We start from the raw sequence: 18,753 nt of genomic DNA, 5'->3' as shown, positions 1-18,753 counted from the left end.
GTTCATAATGCACTTAAGAGTATATGGTATGACGATATCTGGAAACAGTAGAAGGAAGTTGTTCCGACCACTGCAGACAGGCTCAGCTCATGCCAGAGCACCATCTCACATGGAACCAAGCACTCTGCCTTCAGGATTGTTAAGGCCTGCCATAGGAGTGACTTATAGGTTACCAGGTGTCCCATTTAAGGTTAGGTATAGGTATACTACACCTAAGTAAGAGGTGATTACACCAACTTACCCCAGCTGAGTGATCAGCCAGTTGTGTCAGATTGTTAGGCCAAGCCTGGGGTGGCATAATACATGCTGCAGCCCCTGGCAGGCCTTGGGTACACCAATGCCCTGGGTACCTAGTGTACACTGGTACAGGGGCTGACAGGGTGATCCACTTCCAATTGGTTATGCACCTAGGGTGCATAGTTTTAATTTAGTAGAGAGAACAGCAGGCTGGGGGGCTGATTGGCAGGCCCACAGCCTCAATATGTCAAAAACCAGTGAAGCAAAAAGCAAAAATTTGGGGTGACCATAGGATAGCAGACCCTACTCTCCTACAAACGCCAACAGAGTGTTCCAGGTGGAGCATCTGGAAGAATACACACACAAAGAGCTAAAACAATTTTGCAAAGAACTTAAAATCGCTACCACTGGCCTCAACACTAAGGAAGACTTGCAGAAGGCACTGAAAACTTGGGTGGAGACCGGGGCATCCCGCCCGGAAGGCACAGGGGAGCGCCCCGACGAAGCCGAACCCCCTCCAAGTGAAAGCAGCGACAATCAGGTGCAAGGCATTGTACCAGACGGGGGCCTATCCCCGGGAGAACTCGCGGACAGAGAGAGAAGCCGCAGTCATGAACTCGAGTTAGCCAAACTCAAAATCGAGGGCGAATTAAAGTTAGCGGAGAAAAAGCTAGCGGTAGAGCAAATGCGTGTACAAGGCGAACTGGAAGAAAAGAAGCTCCAACGGGAGCACGAAGGAAGAAAGCTCCAACTAGAGCACGAACGCAGCTTAAAAGAACTCGAGCTCAAGGCCCGAAATGAGGACGGGAGGCCCTCGGGGAACCGAGAGACGGCCCCCCCAGCGGAACAGAAGGTCCACATCCCCAAGGATGTGGTCAAAGAATATTATAAAAACGATGACATTCAGCAATGGTTTCGGGCCTACGAGGTCGCCATGACCTCTCATCGGATTCCACAGAAGGACTGGGGGGCGGGATTGTGGGGGCGGTTTCTGAGCGAAGGAAGGGACACCCTGCTCGACCTACCCCTCTCCCTGCAGACCTCCTACAGCCACATGAAAGAGGCTCTCCTCACAAGATACGGCCTCACCCCAGAAATGTACCGCCAACGGTTCCGGGACTGCAGGAAGATCCCGGGCACCACCTGGGTGGAGTATGTAAACTTTTTTAGTCGGGCCTTCGATGGGTGGGTCAAGGGCAGCAAGGTCACCACCCTTGCCGAACTCACTGATCTCATGTTATGGGAACATCTGGCTGCGAACTGCTTCGTAGAGCTACGTCAACATCTGCTGGATAGCAAGCTCACAGATCCCCGGAAGCTGGCTGTGGAGGCCGACCGCTGGACCAACACCCGGGTCCCCCGGGGCATGGTAGGAGAGTACCCCCGAACCAGTCAGGGACCGCCCCGCCAGAGAGGGGGAGGGAACCAGGGAGGGCCGAGAGAGTCCCAGCCTAGCCCCCCGAAGACACCACCTCCACCTTTCCCGGCGCCCCCCCCACCAGTCACAGGGCCCCCTGGGAGACGAGGACACCGGGTGACCGTCACATGTTTTCGTTGCCAGAAACCCGGGCACTACGCCAATGACCCAGAATGCCCCATGGCCACCCAAGTCACCCCTGCGAGACAGATAGCCAACGTAGCCCTGGGGGAGGAGGTTGAGGAAGCCGAGGAGTGGGAACCCGCCGCTATGGCCCTAGTATCCCTGGGAGATAGGGAAATGATCCCTGGTAGCCTCCTACCCTCCAACACACAGAAATATGGGCAGCTCGTCAAGATCAATGGCCACCAGGTAGAGGCCCTGCGGGACACCGGGGCCAGTATCACCGGTGTCCTCAGGCACCTAGTTCCCGAGGAGCAGATCCTCCCCAATGTCTTTTGCCCCGTAATATCTGCCGACAATAGGGAAAGTATGTGTCAGGTAGCCCTGGTGCCATTTGAGTGGGGAGGGGTGATAGGTAAACTCAAGGTGGCCGTAAGAACCTCCCAGCCGGTCGACTGCCTCTTAGGGAACGACCTGGAGAGTTCTCCCTGGAAGCACGTAGAGCGCAAAGCCCACCTAGGGATGATGGGACTCCCCGAGTGGGTGTGTGCCACCACCCGATCTATGACAGCCCGACTCACTCCCCGGAGAGAAGTCGAGGGCACCCCGGTCGAAGAAGCCCGTACCGTCCCCGCCGAGGGTCCTCCCGTTCCCCCATCGGAAGGGTCCGTCGCCAGCGGCGAACCCGCACCATCCGACCCCGCCCCGGTCCCCGAGTTGGGGGATCTACCCGAGTTGGCCCATTGGCGCCACGAGGGCGGGCCCACCCGGGAAGAATTTTGCCGGGAGCAAGCCACCTGTCCTTCCCTGGTCGGGCTGCGGCGCCAGGCCGAGGGCCAAGCCGCAGGTGACCAGACCGGAATGCACCGAATCTATTGGGAGAATAACATCCTGTATAGTGAGCAGAAATCAGTGGAGCTGGGATCCGGACGGGTACTGGTGGTACCCCTCCGCTTCCGGGATCTCCTCCTGGGCTTAGCCCACGATGTCCCCCTCGCCGGTCACCTGGGTCAGGACAAGACCTACAGCCGTCTCGTGACCCATTTTTATTGGCCTAAGATGAAAGCAGCGGTAGAGGCACACTGCAAGTCCTGCCCCACGTGCCAAGCCAGTGGGAAGAGTGGGGGGAAGCGCAAGGCTCCCCTCCAACCCTTCCCGGTCGTCAGTACCCCCTTCGAACGAGTCGGAATCGACATCGTGGGGCCACTGGACCCCCCCACCTCCCAAGGTCACCGTTTCATCTTGGTCCTAGTAGACCACGCCACCCGCTATCCAGAGGCTATTCCCCTGCGCACCATTACGGCCCCCGTGGTGGGCCGGGCCCTGATGGGGATCTTTTCCAGGGTGGGTTTCCCCCGCGAGGTCGTGAGCGATCGCGGCACTAATTTTATATCAAGGTATATGACGTCCCTGTGGCAACAATGTGGGGTGTCCTATAAGTTCACCACCCCGTACCATCCCCAAGGGAACGGCCTAGTAGAGAGGTTTAATAGGACTTTGAAAGGGATGATCGCTGGCCTAGAAGAGCCCCTCCGGCGTAAGTGGGACGTCCTGCTCCCCTGCCTCTTGTTCGCTTACCGGGAGGTCCCCCAGAAGTCCTTAGGGTTCAGCCCGTTTGAATTACTCTATGGGCACCCCGTCCGAGGTCCCCTCAGTTTGGTTAAGGAAGGGTGGGAGGCAGCACCCCAGACCACCCCCCGAGATGTGTTCCAATATGTCCTGGCCCTCCGGAACCAGACCAGGAGGTTCCGAGAACTGGCCGAGGCCAACCTGGAGGCGAGTCAAGAAGAAATGAAGCGCTGGTACGACCAGAATGCTACTCTGGTCGAGTTCCAGCCGGGCCAGCAGGTGTGGGTCATGGCCCCCGTGAAGCCTGGCGCTCTCCAGGAACGATGGACTGGGCCCTACAAAGTGGTTGAGAGGAAGAGTCAAGTCACCTACTTGGTGGACGTCCAGTCGCCTCGGGATCCCCTCCGGGTCCTGCACGTGAACCGCCTCAAGCCTCACTTCGTGCGGACAGAACTGAGCCTCCTGCTGGCCACCGATGACGGAGCCGAAGATGAGTCGGATCCCCTCCCGGACCTCCTGTGTGTCAAGGAGCAGGATGGCTCCGTGGAGGGGGTGAACCTCTCCCCAGCCCTCACTGCCCAGCAACAAGCGGACTGCCGCCAGCTCCTCAGACAATTTTCCGACCTCTTCTCCCTGACCCCCCGGGTCACCAACTGGTGTGTTCACGATGTGGACACCGGGGACAGCCCGCCGGTGAGACACCGAGCCTACCGGGTTCCTGACCGGGTCCGGTCCTGCATTCAAGCTGAAGTCTCGAAGATGTTGACCCTGGGGGTGATCGAGCCCTCTGACAGTCCCTGGGCCAGCCCCGTGGTCCTGGTTCCGAAGGCAGCAGCCCCCGGTGTCGCCCCCGAGCTCCGGTTCTGCGTGGATTACCGGGGGCTCAATGACGTTACCCGAGCCGATGCCCACCCCATTCCACGAGCCGACGAGCTCATTGACCGACTAGGGGCCGCCCGGTTCCTCAGCACTTTCGACCTCACCTGCGGCTACTGGCAGATTGCGCTCACCGAAGGGGCCAAGGAGAGGTCTGCTTTCTCCACCCCCGATGGGCACTACCGCTTCCGCGTGATGCCCTTCGGGATGAAAAATGCCCCGGCCACTTTCCAGAGACTGGTAAATAGGGTCCTGGCCGGGCTAGAACAGTTCAGCGCGGCCTATCTGGACGACATCGCTGTCTTCAGTTCAGAGTGGAGTGAGCACCTCCAGCACCTCCGGAGGGTGCTAACCGCCCTGCGCCAGGCAGGCCTCACCGTAAAAGCCAGCAAGTGCCAGATCGGGCAAGGATCAGTAGTTTACCTGGGGCACCAAGTCGGGAGTGGCCAGGTCGCCCCTCTACAGCCAAAGATCGACGCCATCCTGGCCTGGGACCCACCCATCACCCAAACGGAAGTCCGAGCCTTTCTGGGACTCACGGGCTACTACCGCCGATTCATTCGGGGGTATGGCAGCCTGGTCGGCCCTCTCACTGAACTCACGTCTAAAAAACAGCCAAAGAAGGTGCAATGGACGGCTGCCTGCCAGGAAGCTTTCGATGCTCTAAAAAAGGCCATGTGCACCGCCCCCATCCTCCAGGCTCCCGACTACACCAAGGAGTTCATAGTCCAGACCGATGCCTCCGAGCATGGCATTGGGGCCGTCCTGTCCCAAGTGAATGATCAAGGCCTAGACCAGCCCGTCGCCTTCCTCAGTCGGCGGCTGCTACCCCGAGAACAGAAGTGGAGCACCATAGAGCGCGAAGCCTTTGCCGTGGTCTGGGCCCTCAAAAAACTACGACCCTACCTGTTTGGCACTCATTTCAGGGTCCAAACTGACCATCGGCCCTTGCGATGGCTCATGCAGATGCGAGGAGAAAACCCCAAGCTACTGCGGTGGTCAATCTCCCTCCAGGGAATGGACTTCACCGTAGAACACCGCCCTGGTATGGACCACGCCAACGCTGACGGCCTCTCCCGGTTCTTCCGCCTCAGCGAAGAGAACCCCCCAAGGTGATGGGCAGTTCTCTCCGGCTTTCAGCTGGGGGGGACGCGTGTTGGACCCGGCCTCGTAGAATGGCCCTCCGTGCCCCCGCACCACTGCAACCTGGTGCCTGCAGCCCAAGCACGCGGCCCAGCCGACCTTTCCCCCCCAGGACACCCGCACCAACCCCGTACATCCCCGTCCATGGCCTCTCTCCTTTCGGCCACCCCTGGCCCGCGTGCCCACTCCCTGCAACAAGATGGCCGCCGGCTCCAGCGCGACCCGGGCCTCGAGGCGCCACTCCGGCTGGAGGACATCACGCTTCCAGGGGATGAGAGAGGGAGGAGCAGTTTCTATCGCACCTCTGAACTCCCCTGGGACGATGGGTTTCGATCGGCCCTCCGGCCTCCCTGCGGGCTGGCTCCGTGCCTGCTGGGTGTCTGGGACTCCTCCCGACCCGGCCCTGAAAGGATCAAAAGACAATAGCAGGAAATCCCGACAAGCGGCCCCCAGGTGACAAGACCCCTGCCTGCGCAGACTCCGGACATCAAAGCGGGGTCGACCTATAACAAGGGGTGCTCTGAGACTGTCCGGCAGATTCGACGCTGGAACAACGAGAGCCTGCTGACGTGGTCGCGGCTCCTGGAACTTGAACCCACCTGAGCCCTGCTGAGTGACTCGCGGCTCCCTGAAGATCGTAATACCTCCGAACTTGTACCTGAGCCCTGCTGAGTGACTCGCGGCTCCCTGAAGATCGTAAGACCTCCGAACTTGTACCTGAGCCCTGCTGAGTGACTCGCGGCTCCCGGAAGATCGTAAGACCTCCGAACTTGTACCTGAGCCCTGCTGAGTGACTCGCGGTTCCTTGAAGATCGTAAAGACCTCCGAACCTGTACCTGCGCCCGCTGAGTGACTCGCGGCTCCCCCAGACTCTCATGGTCCCGCCGGACCCCGACTCCGACCACGTATCCCCCCAGCTCGAGGATTGTGAGCTGTGCGCCGGATACGTCCCTGCTTGGAACCGTTACCAGAGACAGTCCCGCTACCCCCTACCTGTCCGAGACTCTTGAGCCGTGCTCACCTTGTACATATTTGCAGTGATACCTATTTGATAAAGCTTGTTTCTGAGAATACCCAGGGTGGCCTCTCTGTGTCGTGTGGTGCCAGAAGTACGATCCTAGTTGCGAGATTCCTCCCCCTGGGGAATCTCTCGCCAGTGCCCGGCTACAATACTACACGGGTGGGACTCAGGGAAGTCAGGACCCCCTTTCCGGGCTCCTCTGAGGTCGCCGTCTAACATTGGTGGCAAGCGACGGGATTCGGGCCCATCACCTAGAGATCGTACAGTGAACAACGGACGCACGACCAACAAAGATGGCAGAAGGAAGCGCCATGAGCTCCGCAGAAACTAACGCCAACAGAGTGTTCCAGGTGGAGCATCTGGAAGAATACACACACAAAGAGCTAAAACAATTTTGCAAAGAACTTAAAATCGCTACCACTGGCCTCAACACTAAGGAAGACTTGCAGAAGGCACTGAAAACTTGGGTGGAGACCGGGGCATCCCGCCCGGAAGGCACAGGGGAGCGCCCCGACGAAGCCGAACCCCCTCCAAGTGAAAGCAGCGACAATCAGGTGCAAGGCATTGTACCAGACGGGGGCCTATCCCCGGGAGAACTCGCGGACAGAGAGAGAAGCCGCAGTCATGAACTCGAGTTAGCCAAACTCAAAATCGAGGGCGAATTAAAGTTAGAGGAGAAAAAGCTAGCGGTAGAGCAAATGCGCGTACAAGGCGAACTGGAAGAAAAGTAGCTCCAACGGGAGCACGAAGGAAGAAAGCTCCAACTAGAGCACGAACGCAGCTTAAAAGAACTCGAGCTCAAGGCCTGAAATGAGGACGGGAGGCCCTCGGGGAACCGAGAGACGGCCCCCCCAGCGGAACAGAAGGTCCACATCCCCAAGGATGTGGTCAAAGAATATTATAAAAACGATGACATTCAGCAATGGTTTCGGGCCTACGAGGTCGCCATGACCTCTCATCGGATTCCACAGAAGGACTGGGGGGCGGGATTGTGGGGGCGGTTTCTGAGCGAAGGAAGGGACACCCTGCTCGACCTACCCCTCTCCCTGCAGACCTCCTACAGCCACATGAAAGAGGCTCTCCTCACAAGATACGGCCTCACCCCAGAAATGTACCGCCAACGGTTCCGGGACTGCAGGAAGATCCCGGGCACCACCTGGGTGGAGTATGTAAACTTTTTTAGTCGGGCCTTCGATGGGTGGGTCAAGGGCAGCAAGGTCACCACCCTTGCCGAACTCACTGATCTCATGTTATGGGAACATCTGGCTGCGAACTGCTTCGTAGAGCTACGTCAACATCTGCTGGATAGCAAGCTCACAGATCCCCGGAAGCTGGCTGTGGAGGCCGACCGCTGGACCAACACCCGGGTCCCCCGGGGCATGGTAGGAGAGTACCCCCGAACCAGTCAGGGACCGCCCCGCCAGAGAGGGGGAGGGAACCAGGGAGGGCCGAGAGAGTCCCAGCCTAGCCCCCCGAAGACACCACCTCCACCTTTCCCGGCGCCCCCCCCACCAGTCACAGGGCCCCCTGGGAGACGAGGACACCGGGTGACCGTCACATGTTTTCGTTGCCAGAAACCCGGGCACTACGCCAATGACCCAGAATGCCCCATGGCCACCCAAGTCACCCCTGCGAGACAGATAGCCAACGTAGCCCTGGGGGAGGAGGTTGAGGAAGCCGAGGAGTGGGAACCCGCCGCTATGGCCCTAGTATCCCTGGGAGATAGGGAAATGATCCCTGGTAGCCTCCTACCCTCCAACACACAGAAATATGGGCAGCTCGTCAAGATCAATGGCCACCAGGTAGAGGCCCTGCGGGACACCGGGGCCAGTATCACCGGTGTCCTCAGGCACCTAGTTCCCGAGGAGCAGATCCTCCCCAATGTCTTTTGCCCCGTAATATCTGCCGACAATAGGGAAAGTATGTGTCAGGTAGCCCTGGTGCCATTTGAGTGGGGAGGGGTGATAGGTAAACTCAAGGTGGCCGTAAGAACCTCCCAGCCGGTCGACTGCCTCTTAGGGAACGACCTGGAGAGTTCTCCCTGGAAGCACGTAGAGCGCAAAGCCCACCTAGGGATGATGGGACTCCCCGAGTGGGTGTGTGCCACCACCCGATCTATGACAGCCCGACTCACTCCCCGGAGAGAAGTCGAGGGCACCCCGGTCGAAGAAGCCCGTACCGTCCCCGCCGAGGGTCCTCCCGTTCCCCCATCGGAAGGGTCCGTCGCCAGCGGCGAACCCGCACCATCCGACCCCGCCCCGGTCCCCGAGTTGGGGGATCTACCCGAGTTGGCCCATTGGCGCCACGAGGGCGGGCCCACCCGGGAAGAATTTTGCCGGGAGCAAGCCACCTGTCCTTCCCTGGTCGGGCTGCGGCGCCAGGCCGAGGGCCAAGCCGCAGGTGACCAGACCGGAACGCACCGAATCTATTGGGAGAATAACATCCTGTATAGTGAGCAGAAATCAGTGGAGCTGGGATCCGGACGGGTACTGGTGGTACCCCTCCGCTTCCGGGATTTCCTCCTGGGCTTAGCCCACGATGTCCCCCTCGCCGGTCACCTGGGTCAGGACAAGACCTACAGCCGTCTCGTGACCCATTTTTATTGGCCTAAGATGAAAGCAGCGGTAGAGGCACACTGCAAGTCCTGCCCCACGTGCCAAGCCAGTGGGAAGAGTGGGGGGAAGCGCAAGGCTCCCCTCCAACCCTTCCCGGTCGTCAGTACCCCCTTCGAACGAGTCGGAATCGACATCGTGGGGCCACTGGACCCCCCCACCTCCCAAGGTCACCGTTTCATCTTGGTCCTAGTAGACCACGCCACCCGCTATCCAGAGGCTATTCCCCTGCGCACCATTACGGCCCCCGTGGTGGGCCGGGCCCTGATGGGGATCTTTTCCAGGGTGGGTTTCCCCCGCGAGGTCGTGAGCGATCGCGGCACTAATTTTATATCAAGGTATATGACGTCCCTGTGGCAACAATGTGGGGTGTCCTATAAGTTCACCACCCCGTACCATCCCCAAGGGAACGGCCTAGTAGAGAGGTTTAATAGGACTTTGAAAGGGATGATCGCTGGCCTAGAAGAGCCCCTCCGGCGTAAGTGGGACGTCCTGCTCCCCTGCCTCTTGTTCGCTTACCGGGAGGTCCCCCAGAAGTCCTTAGGGTTCAGCCCGTTTGAATTACTCTATGGGCACCCCGTCCGAGGTCCCCTCAGTTTGGTTAAGGAAGGGTGGGAGGCAGCACCCCAGACCACCCCCCGAGATGTGTTCCAATATGTCCTGGCCCTCCGGAACCAGACCAGGAGGTTCCGAGAACTGGCCGAGGCCAACCTGGAGGCGAGTCAAGAAGAAATGAAGCGCTGGTACGACCAGAATGCTACTCTGGTCGAGTTCCAGCCGGGCCGGCAGGTGTGGGTCATGGCCCCCGTGAAGCCTGGCGCTCTCCAGGAACGATGGACTGGGCCCTACAAAGTGGTTGAGAGGAAGAGTCAAGTCACCTACTTGGTGGACGTCCAGTCGCCTCGGGATCCCCTCCGGGTCCTGCACGTGAACCGCCTCAAGCCTCACTTCGTGCGGACAGAACTGAGCCTCCTGCTGGCCACCGATGACGGAGCCGAAGATGAGTCGGATCCCCTCCCGGACCTCCTGTGTGTCAAGGAGCAGGATGGCTCCGTGGAGGGGGTGAACCTCTCCCCAGCCCTCACTGCCCAGCAACAAGCGGACTGCCGCCAGCTCCTCAGACAATTTTCCGACCTCTTCTCCCTGACCCCCCGGGTCACCAACTGGTGTGTTCACGATGTGGACACCGGGGACAGCCCGCCGGTGAGACACCGAGCCTACCGGGTTCCTGACCGGGTCCGGTCCTGCATTCAAGCTGAAGTCTCGAAGATGTTGACCCTGGGGGTGATCGAGCCCTCTGACAGTCCCTGGGCCAGCCCCGTGGTCCTGGTTCCGAAGGCAGCAGCCCCCGGTGTCGCCCCCGAGCTCCGGTTCTGCGTGGATTACCGGGGGCTCAATGACGTTACCCGAGCCGATGCCCACCCCATTCCACGAGCCGACGAGCTCATTGACCGACTAGGGGCCGCCCGGTTCCTCAGCACTTTCGACCTCACCTGCGGCTACTGGCAGATTGCGCTCACCGAAGGGGCCAAGGAGAGGTCTGCTTTCTCCACCCCCGATGGGCACTACCGCTTCCGCGTGATGCCCTTCGGGATGAAAAATGCCCCGGCCACTTTCCAGAGACTGGTAAATAGGGTCCTGGCCGGGCTAGAACAGTTCAGCGCGGCCTATCTGGACGACATCGCTGTCTTCAGTTAAGAGTGGAGTGAGCACCTCCAGCACCTCCGGAGGGTGCTAACCGCCCTGCGCCAGGCAGGCCTCACCGTAAAAGCCAGCAAGTGCCAGATCGGGCAAGGATCAGTAGTCTACCTGGGGCACCAAGTCGGGAGTGGCCAGGTCGCCCCTCTACAGCCAAAGATCGACGCCATCCTGGCCTGGGACCCACCCATCACCCAAACGGAAGTCCGAGCCTTTCTGGGACTCACGGGCTACTACCGCCGATTCATTCGGGGGTATGGCAGCCTGGTCGGCCCTCTCACTGAACTCACGTCTAAAAAACAGCCAAAGAAGGTGCAATGGACGGCTGCCTGCCAGGAAGCTTTCGATGCTCTAAAAAAGGCCATGTGCACCGCCCCCGTCCTCCAGGCTCCCGACTACACCAAGGAGTTCATAGTCCAGACCGATGCCTCCGAGCATGGCATTGGGGCCGTCCTGTCCCAAGTGAATGATCAAGGCCTAGACCAGCCCGTCGCCTTCCTCAGTCGGCGGCTGCTACCCCGAGAACAGAAGTGGAGCACCATAGAGCGCGAAGCCTTTGCCGTGGTCTGGGCCCTCAAAAAACTACGACCCTACCTGGAACCGTTACCAGAGACAGTCCCGCTACCCCCTACCTGTCCGAGACTCTTGAGCCGTGCTCACCTTGTACATATTTGCAGTGATACCTATTTGATAAAGCTTGTTTCTGAGAATACCCAGGGTGGCCTCTCTGTGTCGTGTGGTGCCAGAAGTACGATCCTAGTTGCGAGATTCCTCCCCCTGGGGAATCTCTCGCCAGTGCCCGGCTACAATACTACACGGGTGGGACTCAGGGAAGTCAGGACCCCCTTTCCGGGCTCCTCTGAGGTCGCCGTCTAACATTGGTGGCAAGCGACGGGATTCGGGCCCATCACCTAGAGATCGTACAGTGAACAACGGACGCACGACCAACAAAGATGGCAGAAGGAAGCGCCATGAGCTCCGCAGAAACCAACGCCAACAGAGTGTTCCAGGTGGAGCATCTGGAAGAATACACACACAAAGAGCTAAAACAATTTTGCAAAGAACTTAAAATCGCTACCACTGGCCTCAACACTAAGGAAGACTTGCAGAAGGCACTGAAAACTTGGGTGGAGACCGGGGCATCCCGCCCGGAAGGCACAGGGGAGCGCCCCGACGAAGCCGAACCCCCTCCAAGTGAAAGCAGCGACAATCAGGTGCAAGGCATTGTACCAGACGGGGGCCTATCCCCGGGAGAACTCGCGGACAGAGAGAGAAGCCGCAGTCATGAACTCGAGTTAGCCAAACTCAAAATCGAGGGCGAATTAAAGTTAGCGGAGAAAAAGCTAGCGGTAGAGCAAATGCGCGTACAAGGCGAACTGGAAGAAAAGAAGCTCCAACGGGAGCACGAAGGAAGAAAGCTCCAACTAGAGCACGAACGCAGCTTAAAAGAACTCGAGCTCAAGGCCCGAAATGAGGACGGGAGGCCCTCGGGGAACCGAGAGACGGCCCCCCCAGCGGAACAGAAGGTCCACATCCCCAAGGATGTGGTCAAAGAATATTATAAAAACGATGACATTCAGCAATGGTTTCGGGCCTACGAGGTCGCCATGACCTCTCATCGGATTCCACGGAAGGACTGGGGGGCGGGATTGTGGGGGCGGTTTCTGAGCGAAGGAAGGGACACCCTGCTCGACCTACCCCTCTCCCTGCAGACCTCCTACAGCCACATGAAAGAGGCTCTCCTCACAAGATACGGCCTCACCCCAGAAATGTACCGCTAAACGGTTCCGGGACTGCAGGAAGATCCCGGGCACCACCTGGGTGGAGTATGTAAACTTTTTTAGTCGGGCCTTCGATGGGTGGGTCAAGGGCAGCAAGGTCACCACCCTTGCCGAACTCACTGATCTCATGTTATGGGAACATCTGGCTGCGAACTGCTTCGTAGAGCTACGTCAACATCTGCTGGATAGCAAGCTCACAGATCCCCGGAAGCTGGCTGTGGAGGCCGACCGCTGGACCAACACCCGGGTCCCCCGGGGCATGGTAGGAGAGTACCCCCGAACCAGTCAGGGACCGCCCCGCCAGAGAGGGGGAGGGAACCAGGGAGGGCCGAGAGAGTCCCAGCCTAGCCCCCCGAAGACACCACCTCCACCTTTCCCGGCGCCCCCCCCACCAGTCACAGGGCCCCCTGGGAGACGAGGACACCGGGTGACCTTCACATGTTTTCGTTGCCAGAAACCCGGGCACTACGCCAATGACCCAGAATGCCCCATGTCCACCCAAGTCACCCCTGCGAGACAGATAGCCAACGTAGCCCTGGGGGAGGAGGTTGAGGAAGCCGAGGAGTGGGAACCCGCCGCTATGGCCCTAGTATCCCTGGGAGATAGGGAAATGATCCCTGGTAGCCTCCTACCCTCCAACACACAGAAATATGGGCAGCTCGTCAAGATCAATGGCCACCAGGTAGAGGCCCTGCGGGACACCGGGGCCAGTATCACCGGTGTCCTCAGGCACCTAGTTCCCGAGGAGCAGATCCTCCCCAATGTCTTTTGCCCCGTAATATCTGCCGACAATAGGGAAAGTATGTGTCAGGTAGCCCTGGTGCCATTTGAGTGGGGAGGGGTGATAGGTAAACTCAAGGTGGCCGTAAGAACCTCCCAGCCGGTCGACTGCCTCTTAGGGAACGACCTGGAGAGTTCTCCCTGGAAGCACGTAGAGCGCAAAGCCCACCTAGGGATGATGGGACTCCCCGAGTGGGTGTGTGCCACCACCCGATCTATGACAGCCCGACTCACTCCCCGGAGAGAAGTCGAGGGCACCCCGGTCGAAGAAGCCCGTACCGTCCCCGCCGAGGGTCCTCCCGTTCCCCCATCGGAAGGGTCCGTCGCCAGCGGCGAACCCGCACCATCCGACCCCGCCCCGGTCCCCGAGTTGGGGGATCTACCCGAGTTGGCCCATTGGCGCCACGAGGGCGGGCCCACCCGGGAAGAATTTTGCCGGGAGCAAGCCACCTGTCCTTCCCTGGTCGGGCTGCGGCGCCAGGCCGAGGGCCAAGCCGCAGGTGACCAGACCGGAACGCACCGAATCTATTGGGAGAATAACATCCTGTATAGTGAGCAGAAATCAGTGGAGCTGGGATCCGGACGGGTACTGGTGGTACCCCTCCGCTTCCGGGATTTCCTCCTGGGCTTAGCCCACGATGTCCCCCTCGCCGGTCACCTGGGTCAGGACAAGACCTACAGCCGTCTCGTGACCCATTTTTATTGGCCTAAGATGAAAGCAGCGGTAGAGGCACACTGCAAGTCCTGCCCCACGTGCCAAGCCAGTGGGAAGAGTGGGGGGAAGCGCAAGGCTCCCCTCCAACCCTTCCCGGTCGTCAGTACCCCCTTCGAACGAGTCGGAATCGACATCGTGGGGCCACTGGACCCCCCACCTCCCAAGGTCACCGTTTCATCTTGGTCCTAGTAGACCACGCCACCCGCTATCCAGAGGCTATTCCCCTGCGCACCATTACGGCCCCCGTGGTGGGCCGGGCCCTGATGGGGATCTTTTCCAGGGTGGGTTTCCCCCGCGAGGTCGTGAGCGATCGCGGCACTAATTTTATATCAAGGTATATGACGTCCCTGTGGCAACAATGTGGGGTGTCCTATAAGTTCACCACCCCGTACCATCCCCAAGGGAACGGCCTAGTAGAGAGGTTTAATAGGACTTTGAAAGGGATGATCGCTGGCCTAGAAGAGCCCCTCCGGCGTAAGTGGGACGTCCTGCTCCCCTGCCTCTTGTTCGCTTACCGGGAGGTCCCCCAGAAGTCCTTAGGGTTCAGCCCGTTTGAATTACTCTATGGGCACCCCGTCCGAGGTCCCCTCAGTTTGGTTAAGGAAGGGTGGGAGGCAGCACCCCAGACCACCCCCCGAGATGTGTTCCAATATGTCCTGGCCCTCTGGAACCAGACCAGGAGGTTCCGAGAACTGGCCGAGGCCAACCTGGAGGCGAGTCAAGAAGAAATGAAGCGCTGGTACGACCAGAATGCTACTCTGGTCGAGTTCCAGCCGGGCCAGCAGGTGTGGGTCATGGCCCCCGTGAAGCCTGGCGCTCTCCAGGAACGATGGACTGGGCCCTACAAAGTGGTTGAGAGGAAGAGTCAAGTCACCTACTTGGTGGACGTCCAGTCGCCTCGGGATCCCCTCCGGGTCCTGCACGTGAACCGCCTCAAGCCTCACTTCGTGCGGACAGAACTGAGCCTCCTGCTGGCCACCGATGACGGAGCCGAAGATGAGTCGGATCCCCTCCCGGACCTCCTGTGTGTCAAGGAGCAGGATGGCTCCGTGGAGGGGGTGAACCTCTCCCCAGCCCTCACTGCCCAGCAACAAGCGGACTGCCGCCAGCTCCTCAGACAATTTTCCGACCTCTTCTCCCTGACCCCCCGGGTCACCAACTGGTGTGTTCACGATGTGGACACCGGGGACAGCCCGCCGGTGAGACACCGAGCCTACCGGGTTCCTGACCGGGTCCGGTCCTGCATTCAAGCTGAAGTCTCGAAGATGTTGACCCTGGGGGTGATCGAGCCCTCTGACAGTCCCTGGGCCAGCCCCGTGGTCCTGGTTCCGAAGGCAGCAGCCCCCGGTGTCGCCCCCGAGCTCCGGTTCTGCGTGGATTACCGGGGGCTCAATGACGTTACCCGAGCCGATGCCCACCCCATTCCACGAGCCGACGAGCTCATTGACCGACTAGGGGCCGCCCGGTTCCTCAGCACTTTCGACCTCACCTGCGGCTACTGGCAGATTGCGCTCACCGAAGGGGCCAAGGAGAGGTCTGCTTTCTCCACCCCCGATGGGCACTACCGCTTCCGCGTGATGCCCTTCGGGATGAAAAATGCCCCGGCCACTTTCCAGAGACTGGTAAATAGGGTCCTGGCCGGGCTAGAACAGTTCAGCGTGGCCTATCTGGACGACATCGCTGTCTTCAGTTCAGAGTGGAGTGAGCACCTCCAGCACCTCCGGAGGGTGCTAACCGCCCTGCGCCAGGCAGGCCTCACCGTAAAAGCCAGCAAGTGCCAGATCGGGCAAGGATCAGTAGTCTACCTGGGGCACCAAGTCGGGAGTGGCCAGGTCGCCCCTCTACAGCCAAAGATCGACGCCATCCTGGCCTGGGACCCACCCATCACCCAAACGGAAGTCCGAGCCTTTCTGGGACTCACGGGCTACTACCGCCGATTCATTCGGGGGTATGGCAGCCTGGTCGGCCCTCTCACTGAACTCACGTCTAAAAAACAGCCAAAGAAGGTGCAATGGACGGCTGCCTGCCAGGAAGCTTTCGATGCTCTAAAAAAGGCCATGTGCACCGCCCCCGTCCTCCAGGCTCCCGACTACACCAAGGAGTTCATAGTCCAGACCGATGCCTCCGAGCATGGCATTGGGGCCGTCCTGTCCCAAGTGAATGATCAAGGCCTAGACCAGCCCGTCGCCTTCCTCAGTCGGCGGCTGCTACCCCGAGAACAGAAGTGGAGCACCATAGAGCGCGAAGCCTTTGCCGTGGTCTGGGCCCTCAAAAAACTACGACCCTACCTGGAACCGTTACCAGAGACAGTCCCGCTACCCCCTACCTGTCCGAGACTCTTGAGCCGTGCTCACCTTGTACATATTTGCAGTGATACCTATTTGATAAAGCTTGTTTCTGAGAATACCCAGGGTGGCCTCTCTGTGTCGTGTGGTGCCAGAAGTACGATCCTAGTTGCGAGATTCCTCCCCCTGGGGAATCTCTCGCCAGTGCCCGGCTACAATACTACACGGGTGGGACTCAGGGAAGTCAGGACCCCCTTTCCGGGCTCCTCTGAGGTCGCCGTCTAACATTGGTGGCAAGCGACGGGATTCGGGCCCATCACCTAGAGATCGTACAGTGAACAACGGACGCACGACCAACAAAGATGGCAGAAGGAAGCGCCATGAGCTCCGCAGAAACCAACGCCAACAGAGTGTTCCAGGTGGAGCATCTGGAAGAATACACACACAAAGAGCTAAAACAATTTTGCAAAGAACTTAAAATCGCTACCACTGGCCTCAACACTAAGGAAGACTTGCAGAAGGCACTGAAAACTTGGGTGGAGACCGGGGCATCCCGCCCGGAAGGCACAGGGGAGCGCCCCGACGAAGCCGAACCCCCTCCAAGTGAAAGCAGCGACAATCAGGTGCAAGGCATTGTACCAGACGGGGGCCTATCCCCGGGAGAACTCGCGGACAGAGAGAGAAGCCGCAGTCATGAACTCGAGTTAGCCAAACTCAAAATCGAGGGCGAATTAAAGTTAGCGGAGAAAAAGCTAGCGGTAGAGCAAATGCGCGTACAAGGCGAACTGGAAGAAAAGAAGCTCCAACGGGAGCACGAAGGAAGAAAGCTCCAACTAGAGCACGAACGCAGCTTAAAAGAACACGAGCTCAAGGCCCGAAATGAGGACGGGAGGCCCTCGGGGAACCGAGAGACGGCCCCCCCAGCGGAACAGAAGGTCCACATCCCCAAGGATGTGGTCAAAGAATATTATAAAAACGATGACATTCAGCAATGGTTTCGGGCCTACGAGGTCGCCATGACCTCTCATCGGATTCCACAGAAGGACTGGGGCGCGGGATTGTGGGGGCGGTTTCTGAGCGAAGGAAGGGACACCCTGCTCGACCTACCCCTCTCCCTGCAGACCTCCTACAGCCACATGAAAGAGGCTCTCCTCACAAGATAGGGCCTCACCCCAGAAATGTACCGCCAACGGTTCCGGGACTGCAGGAAGATCCCGGGCACCACCTGGGTGGAGTATGTAAACTTTTTTAGTCGGGCCTTCGATGGGTGGGTCAAGGGCAGCAAGGTCACCACCCTTGCCGAACTCACTGATCTCATGTTATGGGAACATCTGGCTGCGAACTGCTTCGTAGAGCTACGTCAACATCTGCTGGATAGCAAGCTCACAGATCCCCGGAAGCTGGCTGTGGAGGCCGACCGCTGGACCAACACCCGGGTCCCCCGGGGCATGGTAGGAGAGTACCCCCGAACCAGTCAGGGACCGCCCCGCCAGAGAGGGGGAGGGAACCAGGGAGGGCCGAGAGAGTCCCAGCCTAGCCCCCCGAAGACACCACCTCCACCTTTCCCGGCGCCCCCCCCACCAGTCACAGGGCCCCCTGGGAGACGAGGACACCGGGTGACCGTCACATGTTTTCGTTGCCAGAAACCCGGGCACTACGCCAATGACCCAGAATGCCCCATGGCCACCCAAGTCACCCCTGCGAGACAGATAGCCAACGTAGCCCTGGGGGAGGAGGTTGAGGAAGCCGAGGAGTGGGAACCCGCCGCTATGGCCCTAGTATCCCTGGGAGATAGGGAAATGATCCCTGGTAGCCTCCTACCCTCCAACACACAGAAATATGGGCAGCTCGTCAAGATCAATGGCCACCAGGTAGAGGCCCTGCGGGACACCGGGGCCAGTATCACCGGTGTCCTCAGGCACCTAGTTCCCGAGGAGCAGATCCTCCCCAATGTCTTTTGCCCCGTAATATCTGCCGACAATAGGGAAAGTATGTGTCAGGTAGCCCTGGTGCCATTTGAGTGGGGAGGGGTGATAGGTAAACTCAAGGTGGCCGTAAGAACCTCCCAGCCGGTCGACTGCCTCTTAGGGAACGACCTGGAGAGTTCTCCCTGGAAGCACGTAGAGCGCAAAGCCCACCTAGGGATGATGGGACTCCCCGAGTGGGTGTGTGCCACCACCCGATCTATGACAGCCCGACTCACTCCCCGGAGAGAAGTCGAGGGCACCCCGGTCGAAGAAGCCCGTACCGTCCCCGCCGAGGGTCCTCCCGTTCCCCCATCGGAAGGGTCCGTCGCCAGCGGCGAACCCGCACCATCCGACCCCGCCCCGGTCCCCGAGTTGGGGGATCTACCCGAGTTGGCCCATTGGCGCCACGAGGGCGGGCCCACCCGGGAAGAATTTTGCCGGGAGCAAGCCACCTGTCCTTCCCTGGTCGGGCTGCGGCGCCAGGCCGAGGGCCAAGCCGCAGGTGACCAGACCGGAACGCACCGAATCT

The sequence above is a fragment of the Triturus cristatus genome, chromosome 1_1 (genome assembly GCF_964204655.1).
Source record: "Triturus cristatus chromosome 1_1, aTriCri1.1, whole genome shotgun sequence".
Taxonomy (NCBI): domain Eukaryota; kingdom Metazoa; phylum Chordata; class Amphibia; order Caudata; family Salamandridae; genus Triturus; species Triturus cristatus.
This window is presented reverse-complemented; position numbering follows the sequence as displayed.